The 12,789-nt window shown below is 39.8% G+C and overlaps 1 protein-coding gene across 1 annotated transcript in view; it reads left to right on the top strand.

Moving 5' to 3' along the window:
• Window positions 1-12,789, top strand: part of LOC136864473 (heat shock 70 kDa protein 4L) — a 247,875-nt gene that overhangs the window by 97,739 nt on the left and 137,347 nt on the right. The window lies entirely within an intron of this gene.

A 12,789-nucleotide genomic window follows, 5' to 3' on the forward strand; every position in this document is an offset into this window, starting at 1 on the left:
CACTTTATTCTTTTATTTTCAGTAAAATGTCACTGTCCATGGTTTTTGCTGCCCTCCTTCACTCTTCCATCCTCTTAATATGTTCAAACCATGTCAGCTTACTGTCGGAAGGCTTTTCTACTCAGATTTCCTTCCTATCGTCCTCATTTCTTACTGTATCCTTTCTTGTCTTTGTAACCATACTACTTAATAATTTTGTTAATTTGGTTGGATTTTACTGTTCTGTTTACAAAGGTCATTCATATAACATGGAGCTTTGTTAATTTGATTCGTGTAGTAACCTGAGCAGCACGATGCGACTGCAAATCTATTGTGGGGGAATGTCTAAACGATATCCGTGCATATGGCCCACACACTCATGTACACCGTTTGTTTTGCTACGAATGAACAGAAAGTACCAATGCCTGTTGCGCGATACATTATTACGGTGGAACCTCGATTCTCCGTTTTTGGAGGGACCACGGGGAAAAAAACGTACAACATGGGAAAACGGGAAATGTGGGAACAAATGAACCATCAACAATTTGGCTAAACATCACAAAAATGAAATATGTATAATCTTACAAACACCCCTAAACCAAATCAAACTACAGCCCCAATGGGCCTTCCGCCTACCAAGCGACTGAGGCTCGGTTGGAAGGCCTGCAGATTACGAGGTGATACATGGTCAGTATGACGAATCCTCTCGGCCGTTATTCCTGGCTCTAGACCGGGGTCGCCATCTTGCCATTAAATAGCTCCTCAAAGGTAATCTTAGAACCAAGTGAACCTGGAACCAGCCCTCATATCCAGGTAAAAATGCCTGACCTGGCCAGGAATCGAACCCGGGCCCTCCGGGTGAGGGCAGGTAAGTTAATTACCTGTACGCGACTTAAAAATCTCGAAACTTTACATTCAGTTTTACCGGGGAAACTTCGTCAGTTTCCTCTGAAAACTTCTTTCAGTTCAGCAACTTGATCAGCCACTCTCTTTGAAAAATTTAATACCCGTAACGCCAGCCGAACAACAATCTACCATAAGTGCCCAACATGATGGCGAAATACCTGTTCTTAAATTTTCCATTGTAATTTAGTCACTGGTATACTGCTTGTAGGTCAGTTGATGGAAATGTTGTACCAAAATTAGGCCTACATTGACTTTTAAATGTTATGTTGAACTCGAGAATATGGTTTTGAATGTAGGCTTAGATTCTCAAGTTCTCGAATGCATTATTTTCAATTCTGCCTGTCACTAATCACAATCAAATTGGAAAGAGAAAAATGTCATTAACACTTCCGAAATTATGGTTATTCGCGACCTTGAGCTCAGCTGGAAAGTGCACTCGCTGTACAGGTCGGTACAAATGTGAAATGATACAAAGTTTTTAAATGTAACATACGCAAATAAAACTGCTGGTATTTTTATAACATTTTAACAGAAAAACGTGAAATTCCCAGTTGTATATTAGGACCAAAACAGCAATAAGCAATCCCAAAATCTCCCATGGCTTCATGTAAGGTGCAAATCTGTTCTGGTCTTAATAACATAACCGTATACGATAATGTTCAAACACTAAATTTGTTTTGCTTAAGAAGGAGCAGTTTAGATTCCTGCCTTGAAAGCACAGTGACTGTACAGTGCTCTGATGGAAGTGCCGAAAACCTGTTTGGCGATACACTCGAAAAAATTAAACATCTAACCCTGGACATAATGTAGACGTTTTGCACGTACGAATATTTGAAGAAACTTGTTCAGTCTTCAAGTAGAGCTGCCGAAATGCACTTTGTCTCCTTCCAATTGTTGTGGACACACTCTGCTTTATGATTTCCGAGGATTCTCTAAACAATACCATCCGAATGCGATGTTAAGGGGGTCCCTTCTGCAAGTTCACCGCCGATCGCTTTTCCAGTACGATTGGCTACTTCCTGAAATTACCGCAATGACAGGACATTATCATGACCTGTCCGTAGCCGTTCTGTCGTGAGATAGTTTCTTGAAAAACGCGTGATCAAGGATTTAGCGTTGATGGGACTGAAATTTCTGGGCGGTTGATCCAGGAAATAGTTTCTTCGAGGAACGGATAATGCAGGATTTTTACATGATTTAATGAGGATGCTTCCGGCACCACGTAATTTGAATGAATAACATGGGAAAACATAGTTTCCGAGAAATGTATAATTGAGGTTCTACTGTACTAGTTTTCTTGCCAATGAAAGTGCGAAATTGTGACATTTTGAAGATACTCCAAACATAGTTTGGTAATGTTATTCTGTGTAGAACACAATTGTTAAATTGGGCCCAGGAGTTTTCAAATTTGCGTGGCAAAGTATATAATAAAAGGTATAAACACCATTCGGCGACCAGCATCAATGAAGATACTAAAGCTGTACATGTTTGTGGAAGGTGATAGTCACATTAGTGTTAAAGAGATTTGCCTGATGTGGGGAAATTTGTTTGAATTGTCCATACAACTGCATACCTATCAAGTATTATGGTTTTTCCATAAAATGTATGGATTTTAAGTTTCTTAAGGTTGTACGGATGAACGTTATTGCACGGACCTTGAATGTCCGCGCTTGTTTCCGCTTTCTGCGATCAAATCGGATTTGTTTCACTTTCGATAGTAGCTGATAATACGAGATGCGGTGTTTGAAATTCGACCGGTAAATGTATCGATAATCACATTATCGATTATCACTGTGCTTTTGTCACCTGTTCAGCCTCAGCTGCTACTTCCTTCACTGAGATGTTCCCAAACAGTGAAAAGTAGCAAGCTGGGAGTTTTTGCAAAGACTTTAGTAACTGTGTCATGCTTTGTTGCAGCTGAAAGGCTTTGTTTGTGTGTGGGTGAGAGTAATATTGGCGGTAGTTCATAAACTCGTGGAACTGTTTGACTAATTCTTAAGCGATTTAGTATTGTTAGTTGCATTCGTAAGTTCAACTAAGATATGATATCAATCTTTTATGGAGGCATATTCTGTGGAATTTCCTTCTTGTATACGATCACAGAAAGGCAAAACATTCACATTCTGTTCCATGTGCTCATGTGATATATTTCTCATGGAAGAGCAGACTTAGTAAATCACATGAAATCTGTTAAACGCGTCTCCAATAAAAAATTTAAGGATGACAGTCATAAAATTAATTACGTTTTTACCTCTTCTGGAGCCGACGTTGATATAGTAAGAGCGGAATGCTTGTTCACCAAATTTTTAATTGAATATAATATCCCGTTAGCTGCTGCCGACCCCCTGTGGGTGGGGAATGCAGACGAATACACCCACGGTATCCCTTGCCTGTCGTAAGAGGTGACTAAAAGGGGCGAACAAGGGATGATAGTATTAGAACCATGAAACTAATTGTGCTTAGTACCACCATGTGGGGAGCACCATGGGTCGCTTTTACTTGCGCGTAGTACCACTATGTTGGGTACCAAATAGATTTGTGATTAGTAGCAACCGAGAGCGTGACTGCTTTTTACAGTACCTGTGATTGGTAGCACTATATAAGCGAAACCATGGGATGAGGGAACCCATGGTTCTGGCTTGCCTATGATTAGTACCCACTATGAGGAACACCACAGTATAGTAAGAGTCCCTGTGGTTAGTACCCTCATGTGATGAACACCATAGGTTTGCGTTGCCTGTAAATGGCGCCGCAATGTGCGAAACAGCGTAGGTCTGCAATACATGTGTGAATTTCATTACCTGTGGGTAGTACGATAAAGTGTCGAATACCGCGAGTCTATGCTACTCTTCCTTAGTACCGCAACATGACAAATACCATGGTTCCACTTTCCTAGCGATAAGTACCATTGTGAGGGGCCGCTGACTTGGATTTTGGACCGCTTTTGACTACAAGTATCGATTCAGTATTGTGCTATAGAAGCAGTCCCTTGGTCAGTAATACTATTGTTCTATGTCAGCTTCTGTGCATGTGAGGCACTGTGGGTCGGTTCCACTGATCGTTTTAAATTCATATCCATCCATTCATTCTTCGTCCTCATGTTTTGAACTGTGTCGGTGGATGTTTTTTGGGCTTTTCTCATTTCATTTTGTCTCATTTCGTACCACTACGGTGCGATGACCTAGATGTTAGGCCCCTTTAAAAAACAAGCATCATCAGATGTTGCCAATCATGCTGGTGCTCTGTTCAGGAAAATATTTCCAGGTTCAGAAATGGCAAAAAAAATGTGGCTGTGGTCATACGAAAACCACACACGTTTTGAAAGCAATGGCTATGGATTCAAGAAGTGAACTTTTTGTTTACAAGCAATGCGAACCATTTTCTTCAGCTACGGATGGGGGCAATTATAGTAATCCTGAGCGTTACCTTATTGTCACCTGTTTTGTGGCAAAGCAGTAAAAGATAGCTCGTTTGAACATTCGTGAATCTGATGGTGTTCCAAAGTATGATAGGATATCGAGGCTCATGCTTTATGCTCTGACTGTACCACACAGCAGTGCTGAGTGTGAACGTGTGTTGAGCTTGGTGAAAAAAAATCCGATCAGTTTAGGTCCTCCAAGTACGGCTCTATGTTACTTAAATAGTTATTCTTGTTTTTTGTTTCATCAGTCACACTACTGATCTGCATTTAGGGCCGTCGGCCAGGTGGCAGATTCCCTATCTGTTGTTTTCCTAGCCTTTTCTTAAATGACTGCGAAGAAACTGGAAATTTATTGAACACCTCCCTTGGTATGTTATTCCAATTCCTAACTCCCCTTCCTCTAAACAAATATTTACCCCAATATGTCCTTGTGAATTCCAACTTTATCTTCATTTCGTGATCTTTCTTACTTTTAAAGGCACCACTCAATCTTATTCATCTACTGATGTCACTCCACTCCATCTCTCCACTGAGAGCTCGGAACATACCACTTAATATTAAACCTTTTTGTTTTTAAAAATACATATATTGATATTTTAATATGTGTATTCAATATGGATCCAAGATAAGATTTATTACTTGCAAGACATACCACTGTACTGTGGAAAAGAGGAAGAGAAGCCAAGTGAACATAGACGGAGAATGGTTAGAGAATGTAGAACAGTTTACATATCTGTGTAGCATTATTAATGGAAGTAATGAAATCAACCCTGAAATTAATGGACTAAGTAAAGGTCAGTGTTGTCCCTAGGACGTTTCTAATGGGCGCATCGCCCGGCCGTTTTCACTGACCGCCTGGCAGTTATAACCTAGAAATGTGCCGTTCCATGATATTTCAAGTTGCTTTACGTCGCAGACACGAGAGCCCTTACGGCGACGATGGGATAAAAAACGGCTAGGAGTGGGAAGGAAGCGGACATAGCCTTAAAGTACAGCCCCAGCATTTACCTGGTGTGAAAATGGGTAACCACGTAAAGCCATCTTCGGCTGCCGGCATTGGCATTCGAAGCCACTATTCCCGAATGCAAGCTCAGAGCTCCATGCTCGTAACTACACGGTCAACTCGCTCGGTTGATGCAATATTAATACATACTTGAGTCAATTTGTGTTTACAATTATAATGTAAGTACTTTAAAACTGTTTATTTAGATGAAAAATTCTCAGCATAATTGCACGAATTGCATTGGAGTTTAATGTTCAGTTTATCATGTAGTGTCGTGCGGGAGCGGTGTCTGAATTAGCGTCTAATCTCATGCGATCACATTATTTCGTGAGGCGTAACAAACCCATCTGGCTCTCTACTGCAACCGAGTGTTAATAAACGAGCAGTACAACATGAGACGTTCAACATACTGTTATGTCTTCTTTGTGATAACATTAAAATAATCCGTTTTTTGCAATTGTTTATCTGTCTTAATATTATTGTTGTGGCCTGAGGGGGGGGGGAAGTTGAAATTTTATTATAACTTACTCATGCAAACCGGTAAACTAAGTGATAACCAACATAATGGACCAACACAAAATTCTTATCATGGGATTACAGGAAATTAGAAACACTGACCAGGATGCCTTGGAATCTCAAGGGTACAGTATTCATAAAGGTATGCCTGGGAAGAGAGTGATGAAGAATGTCCCACAATTTGGAACAGGATTCTTGGTCAGCCTTAAAATAAAAAACTCGAAATAACAAACTCAGTTCAAGAATTCAAATCAGTCTGACTCTCAACGCTCACCTTAAGGGCATGTAATAAAATCTATACTATAATAAGTGCCCATGCTCCCACTAATGATAAAAACAACTCCTCAAAAAACCGTGAGGAAACAGAAGAATTTTGGGACCTATTGGACCAGACCATAGATAACGTCCCCAAACACCATGTAAAATTAATAAGTGACTTCAACGCTCAACTAGGCAGAGAAAGAAAATACCGTGACATCATTGGAAAATGGCCAGCACACAAGAAAACAAATAAAAATGGAGAGCGACTAGTTGACCTGTGTAGAAACCATAATTTAATCTCAAAATCTACATGTTTTAAGAGGAAACCTCAAAAACTCAAAACATGGAAACACACTGACTACACTAAAGGAGAATGGCAACTGGATCACATCTGCATGGATAAATACCACCACAAAGAGATCTAAAACGTCAAAGTCCTCCGAGGAATAGACACAGGTTCAGATCACTACGTAGTTAAAATTAAAATTAAACTCACTCCCCAGAGGAGACAACAAAAGCAAGCCCTTAAAACTAAAAGAAATATAGATCCTACCCAGCTAATCAACAACAAAAATTACCAGAAAGCAACTGAAAAATTCAAAATCACAGATAAACTTGAAGACTTAATACACAACCGTAAACAAATTGCAGAAGACCTGGCTCCAATTAAACCACGTATAAAACACCAATGGTGGAACAGTGAATGTGATGAAACAGTGGAGAAAAGACATCAGGCATGCCTATTACATCACTCCGAATAAACAAATATCCTATCAAAATCTATTCAGAGATAAAAAACTACCCAAGTCTTACAAAGAATAAAAAGACATAAGGACAGACTGCTGTTAATTGAAGAACAATTCAATAAAACTCAATCAAGGGACTATTACAAAACCTTCAGAATGCAGCTCCAAAAATATGAAGATGGATGGATGGATGGATGGATGGAAATGGTAAGCTGGCTCATAGCAATAAAGACAATGCAGAAATTCTGGCTAAATATTTCAGCAAGCTTTTAAATTGTGAGGAACCTATAGAACGCCTTGCCGTCCTCTTTCACTATGTCTAAAGACTTTGCGACGCATGTGCGTGTTAAAATTTTTCTGCTGTAGGATCTTTTGGATTTCTGTTTTTAAAAGTTGTATCAGACACACGGATGTAGATAAATTTTGGCTTGCTGGGGCTGTACTTTAAGGCAATGGCAGATTCCTTCCCACACCTAGCACTTTCCTACCCTATTGTTGCCGTAAGACCTATCCGTGTCGGTGCGATGTCAGGAAATTCTAATAAATTTGGGGAGGTGGTTTCAGTCTCCTCGCTGAGGCACAAAACAATGCAGAAAGACATCTGTCAACTACTTCCAAATTTCTTGGAAGAAGGCTGGGATGCAATTTTGGACCTTACCGTGATCTGCGATGAAACAAGAGGAAGAGAAGAGTGTGAAGGAAAGTTGAGGGCGGGGGGGGCACAGGTCATGACCAGGACCAGACTGTCAGCTGGGGAAGTTTTGGAAAATTTTTGGCATTCGGAAGGTCTGTTGCTGATTGACCACGTGCATGAGCGAAGGACTGTGAGTGCGGCCTAGTACTGGAAGTGGTTGGATGGTGCCAAGACCGCTTATCACTGCAAACTCCCCTGCCAACTGATTCGCGATATAGTCCTGTATGACTATACAGCCGGATACAGCAGCTGTAATTACAATAAATAAACTTGATATTTCCACCTATTCAATACAATTTTAATGCTGTTATTCAAATAAAACATATTAAATTTCACAAGACTAGTTTCCACGTGGACTTGCGTCATCTTCAGCTTTTTCGGAAAATAGGCAACCTTAAAATTCATGACATGTCTTAAAATGTTTGGCATGAAATCCAGTTAAATCAATAATTAAAACCTTAACTCATTAAAAACTATTATGACAAGTAAAAGACTTGCAAGTCAGTCGTATGATAAAAGTTCATTGGTTAAATGATATTCTTATGATCAACCAGTTGTGGAGTCCTTAAATTTGTTGAGCGATAGAAAAAAGTGTGTTCCATTTCACTACAGCTTGTATACTGCTGAACCATCTCGAAAAACGTGAAGGTTGGTCATATTTTTTAGAATTTCCTGACGTCGCACCGTCACGGATAGGTCTTACGGCAACAATAGGGTAGGAAAGTGCTAGGAGTGGGAAGGAATCTGCCATTGCCTTAAAGTACAGCCTCAGCAAGCCAAAATTTATCTACATCCGTGTGTCTGATACAACTTTTAAAAACAGAAATCCAAAAGATCCTAAAGCAGAAAACGTGAAGGTTGGTCATATGGAATTTTCTGCACAACGTTTTTCGAGATGGTTCAGCAGTATACAAGTTGTAGTGAAATGGAACACAATTTTTTCTATTGCTCAACAAATTTAAGGACTCCACAACTGCTTGATCATAAGAATATCATTTAACCAATGAACTTTTATCATACGACTGACTTTGCAAGTCTTTTACTTGTCATAATAGTTTTTAATGAGTTAAGGTTTTAATTATTGATTTAACTGGATTTCATGCCAAACATTTTAAGACATGTCATGAATTTTTAGGTGTTGCCTATTTTCCGAAAAAGCTGAAGATGACTCAAGTCCGCGTCGAAACTAGTCCTGTGAAATTTAATATGTTGTAATTGAATAACAGCATTAAAATTGTATTGAATAGGTGGAAATGTCAAGTTTATTTATTGTAATTCTTGGTTCAATACGGAAAAATGAAATTTCTTACGTTAATAGCAGCTGTAACTCATGCAGAACTTGCTATTTTACTCTGGCAGCCTCTTCAATACCCACTTCACAGTCCAGACTTGTTTCCATATGACTCATATGTTTGATCCACTGAAGGAGGCATTAGGAGGGAGGGTGGGGGGGACCAATTTGAAGGCGATACTGCAGTCGAACAGTACGCGTGCAATTGGCTACTGGGGCAGCAGTCTTTTCTTTTCCATGAAGGGATCAGAAAGCTTCCTATCCAAGGGAGGAAATGTATTTTTCTTCTTCACTAGCAATGTCACGCATTGGTTCAGGGTTTGCTTTTCAACTTGCCATTCTCCAATTCTTGGGGTAAGCGGTGTTAGGTTCAGTGATACCAACAAGGTGCGTGTGTTAATACAGTCAAATCATTGCTTCTTAGGATGACCTCGGGATTAAGAACCTCCAGGATGAAATTTTAGGGTTCTTCGTACCATTGTCTGCATGGGTTTTGGACGTAACCATACAATCTACATCTTAATTCTCACATCTTTAGTATAGGCACCACACTGTCGCCTTTGGACGTCTTCATTTTTGACATGGTCCGATTTTGTAAGACCCAGTGACCAACGTAACACTTTCATCTCCATACCATGTAAAACCTGCTCATGCTTTTTTGTTGTAGGCCAGCATTCAGACCCGTAGAGTGCAATTGGTTGGACCATGGATTTGTAGAATTTTTATCTTTCTGGCAAGTGGGAATATTCTTGTCACATAGCACACCTGATGCCACTTCAGCCATGTAGCATTTGCTCGTGCTTCGGTGTATTGTAATGTCTCGAGGTCTAAGGTGATATATAATTAAATTGAATTAAATTGGTTAGCTTTAACTACGTCTTGCGCCTTGATGCAAATTCTACCGTTAGTCTGCAAGCCACATTGCATGTTTTCATGATAGGGTGCAAGCCACATTCCCCTAAATGGTCTTTCCAAATTTCAGGAGATTTTTCAGATTCCCTCAGGATTGATCCGCAAGTAACACATTAGCATAATAAAAGATGGTCCACATAAGAGGGTTGAGTCATAAGTCATGGCAACTATTTTTTTCTCGCGAACAGGAGACAACGTGGAAAATCTAAGATATGCATCTGGAAATATAGGCATGTACTAATGCATAGTGCCTGAAGACAAATACTGACTTCAGGATATTCTCGTAGGAATGTGACAGAACACAGGCGATTGGTAAACATTTTGAATTATGGTATAGACAGCAAATACACAAGACTACAAAGGACAGGTCTCCACTGGTTACAGACCTTCGTAATAACCACCCAAGGTTCCCAATGTGCGTTGCCAGTGGTGGGGCAGGCGCAGAGTACCATTTGTTGCATGTGTATTGCTAACGTGTGGACACCGCTCTCCGCAATGCTGTTACGATGTCCTCTTTGTTAGCAAACCGTTGTCCACCTAATGCTTCCCTCAGCTCTGCATGGCATTGGCATGCATTTCTGCCATGGAGAGCTGCTATTTTAATATACGATCGTTGCTCCTGTTTGTTGACTTCCATTTTGTGATGCTCTCACTCACACACTGAACTTGAGGGCATGCTTAGACTCACACTGTTGCTTACATACATCATCTAGTGGAATCATACACAAGTACATACCGTACATTTCCAAATCTTGGATTTTCCGTGTTGTCTCCTGTTGCAAGTGATAAATATCATTATGGATCCGTATTGAAGATACTATATGTAGGATGCTAATTAGTTTACAATATCACCTATTCGATACGTTAAAATTTTAAACAATTAGGGAATTGTCTTTATTTCCATATGAGACATGTTTTGCCTTTCATTAAAGGCATCATCAGTCACCATACTACCTCAAGGCATAAATCAGGTACCTGATTTGTATTTAAATTGTAATTTCTAAGAAATAATATTGACTTATTACAGTAGGGATAGTCAATGTGAAAAACAATGCTCGGTGATAATATGGATACCAACATATCAGCCGTTGGCTGTAAATTGCCAGTTGTGAAGGATAACGGCGTCAAAATGTTAGGGTATGTCTTACAAAGGTTAACTTATCTTTCCCTTAGACTGCCTCCATGTAAATAAGTTAACCTTCGTAAGGTCCGTTTTCCCCAAATGAGTTTAAACTAGGTTTATTTTAATCTGGCTTAAGTCCGAGTTTAAACTAACTTTAATTTTCCCCATATTGGTTTAAACTTTGTATAAAGTTTTAACTTGGTTTAAAGTTAAACCTTCTATATTGTAAGTTTAAACTGCTGTTTATATTCAACCTTCTTGTCATTTTATTAACGTATTTGGGATTTTCGTAGTAGAAGGGTTAGTTTTAACTACCAGTACTTCAGCACTTTAATAGAAAACTTACCAAAATTAGAACGAAGTATTAGCATTAGGAAAATGGAAGAATTTATTGAAGTCTTTGGTTAAATAGGAAACAATTTTGATGTGCGAGTGAGGTTAAGAAGCCGCATTCCAATAAAAGTTTACAATTTAGGAAAATCGGATGTAAGAGTTTTTTGGTGGATTTATAATAATTCATAAGCGAACAGCAAGGATTGTCTTGTATCAATGGAGGATTCATTTAAAACGTGAACTGCACGAAATAATGCTATTTCGCCACAAGCAATGGTTCTGGTTGCTCTAAGATATTATGCAGCAGGCATTTTTCTCAACATCGGGGACCACAGGCCTTAAATTGTAGTCTTCTTATAATATTATATAAAATACTGTTGGTGCCATGAATACTGTAATGTGAAGCATAAAAATATTCGTTCATAAGTGCTGTAATACGTCCACTCTCCATGTGGTGTCTAATGGCTGTGGTCGTTAAATCGTTAGGTCAGCATTGTCAGAAAGCATGATTAGACGGTTCAAATTCAGTTTATCGAAAATATTTTTACCATCGGAATGTTGGCCAGCACGGTAGCAGAGGTGGTGGTATACAACTAGATTATATATTTGAGATCAGAAAAATAATAGTGTTTCATGCTTGCTAGTAAACCTTTCTTTCTTTTTCTTAATTTGCTTACACTCCAGGGTTGGTTTTTCCCTCGGACTCGGCGAGGGATCCCACCTCTACCGCCTCAAGAGCAGTGTCCTGGAGCGTGAGACATTGGGTCGGGGTATACAACTGGGGAGAATGGCCAGTACCTCGCCCGGGCGGCCTCACCTGCAATGCTGAACAGGGGCTTGGGTGGGGGATGGGAAGATTGGAAGGGATGGACAAGGAAGAGGTAAGGAAGCAGCCGTGGCATTGCGTTAGGTACCATCCCAGCATTTGCCTAAAGGAGAAGTGGGAAACCAGGGGAAACCACTTCCAGGATGGCTGAGGTGGCAATCTAACCCACCTCTACTCAGTTGACCTCCCGAGGCTGAGTGGACCCCGTTCCAGCCCTCGTACCACTTTTCAAATTTCGTGGCAGAACCAGGAATCGAACCTGGACTTGCGGGGGTGGCAGCTAATCACGCTAACAACTACACCACAGAGGCGGACTAGTAAACTTGTAATAAAATAAATTATAGTTAAGAATGTTTCATCGTAACTATTGCCAGCATACCAGCAATTAATGCCATAAGGAGAAGAGTATTATGCATACAGTAGGACATACCGCGAAATAGGTTATGTTATGAACGAATATAGAATAAAGTAATACATCTCTAAATAATACATCCTCAGTGGTCTGTCTGCTGGATCTGAGGTTTGTGAAATTGATCCCAGCCGAGGGCGATGGATTTTAATAGGAGATAGATACCGAGCATGCTTGGAATATGTTTACTTGAAATTCACATAAATATTGATTTTCTGAGGAAAGGAATATTGCTGAAAGACCAGGATTTTAATATTTCAGCGTTCCCGTGTGTTCCTTACGACAATACATACATCAAGACACTTATTAGGCCCACGGTGCTTGTTTATGGTAAAGCATGATAGAGAAAACTAAGAAATGAAAGTGCAT

This window comes from Anabrus simplex, chromosome 2, assembly GCF_040414725.1.
Source record: "Anabrus simplex isolate iqAnaSimp1 chromosome 2, ASM4041472v1, whole genome shotgun sequence".
In the NCBI taxonomy this organism is placed as follows: Eukaryota; Metazoa; Arthropoda; class Insecta; order Orthoptera; family Tettigoniidae; genus Anabrus; species Anabrus simplex.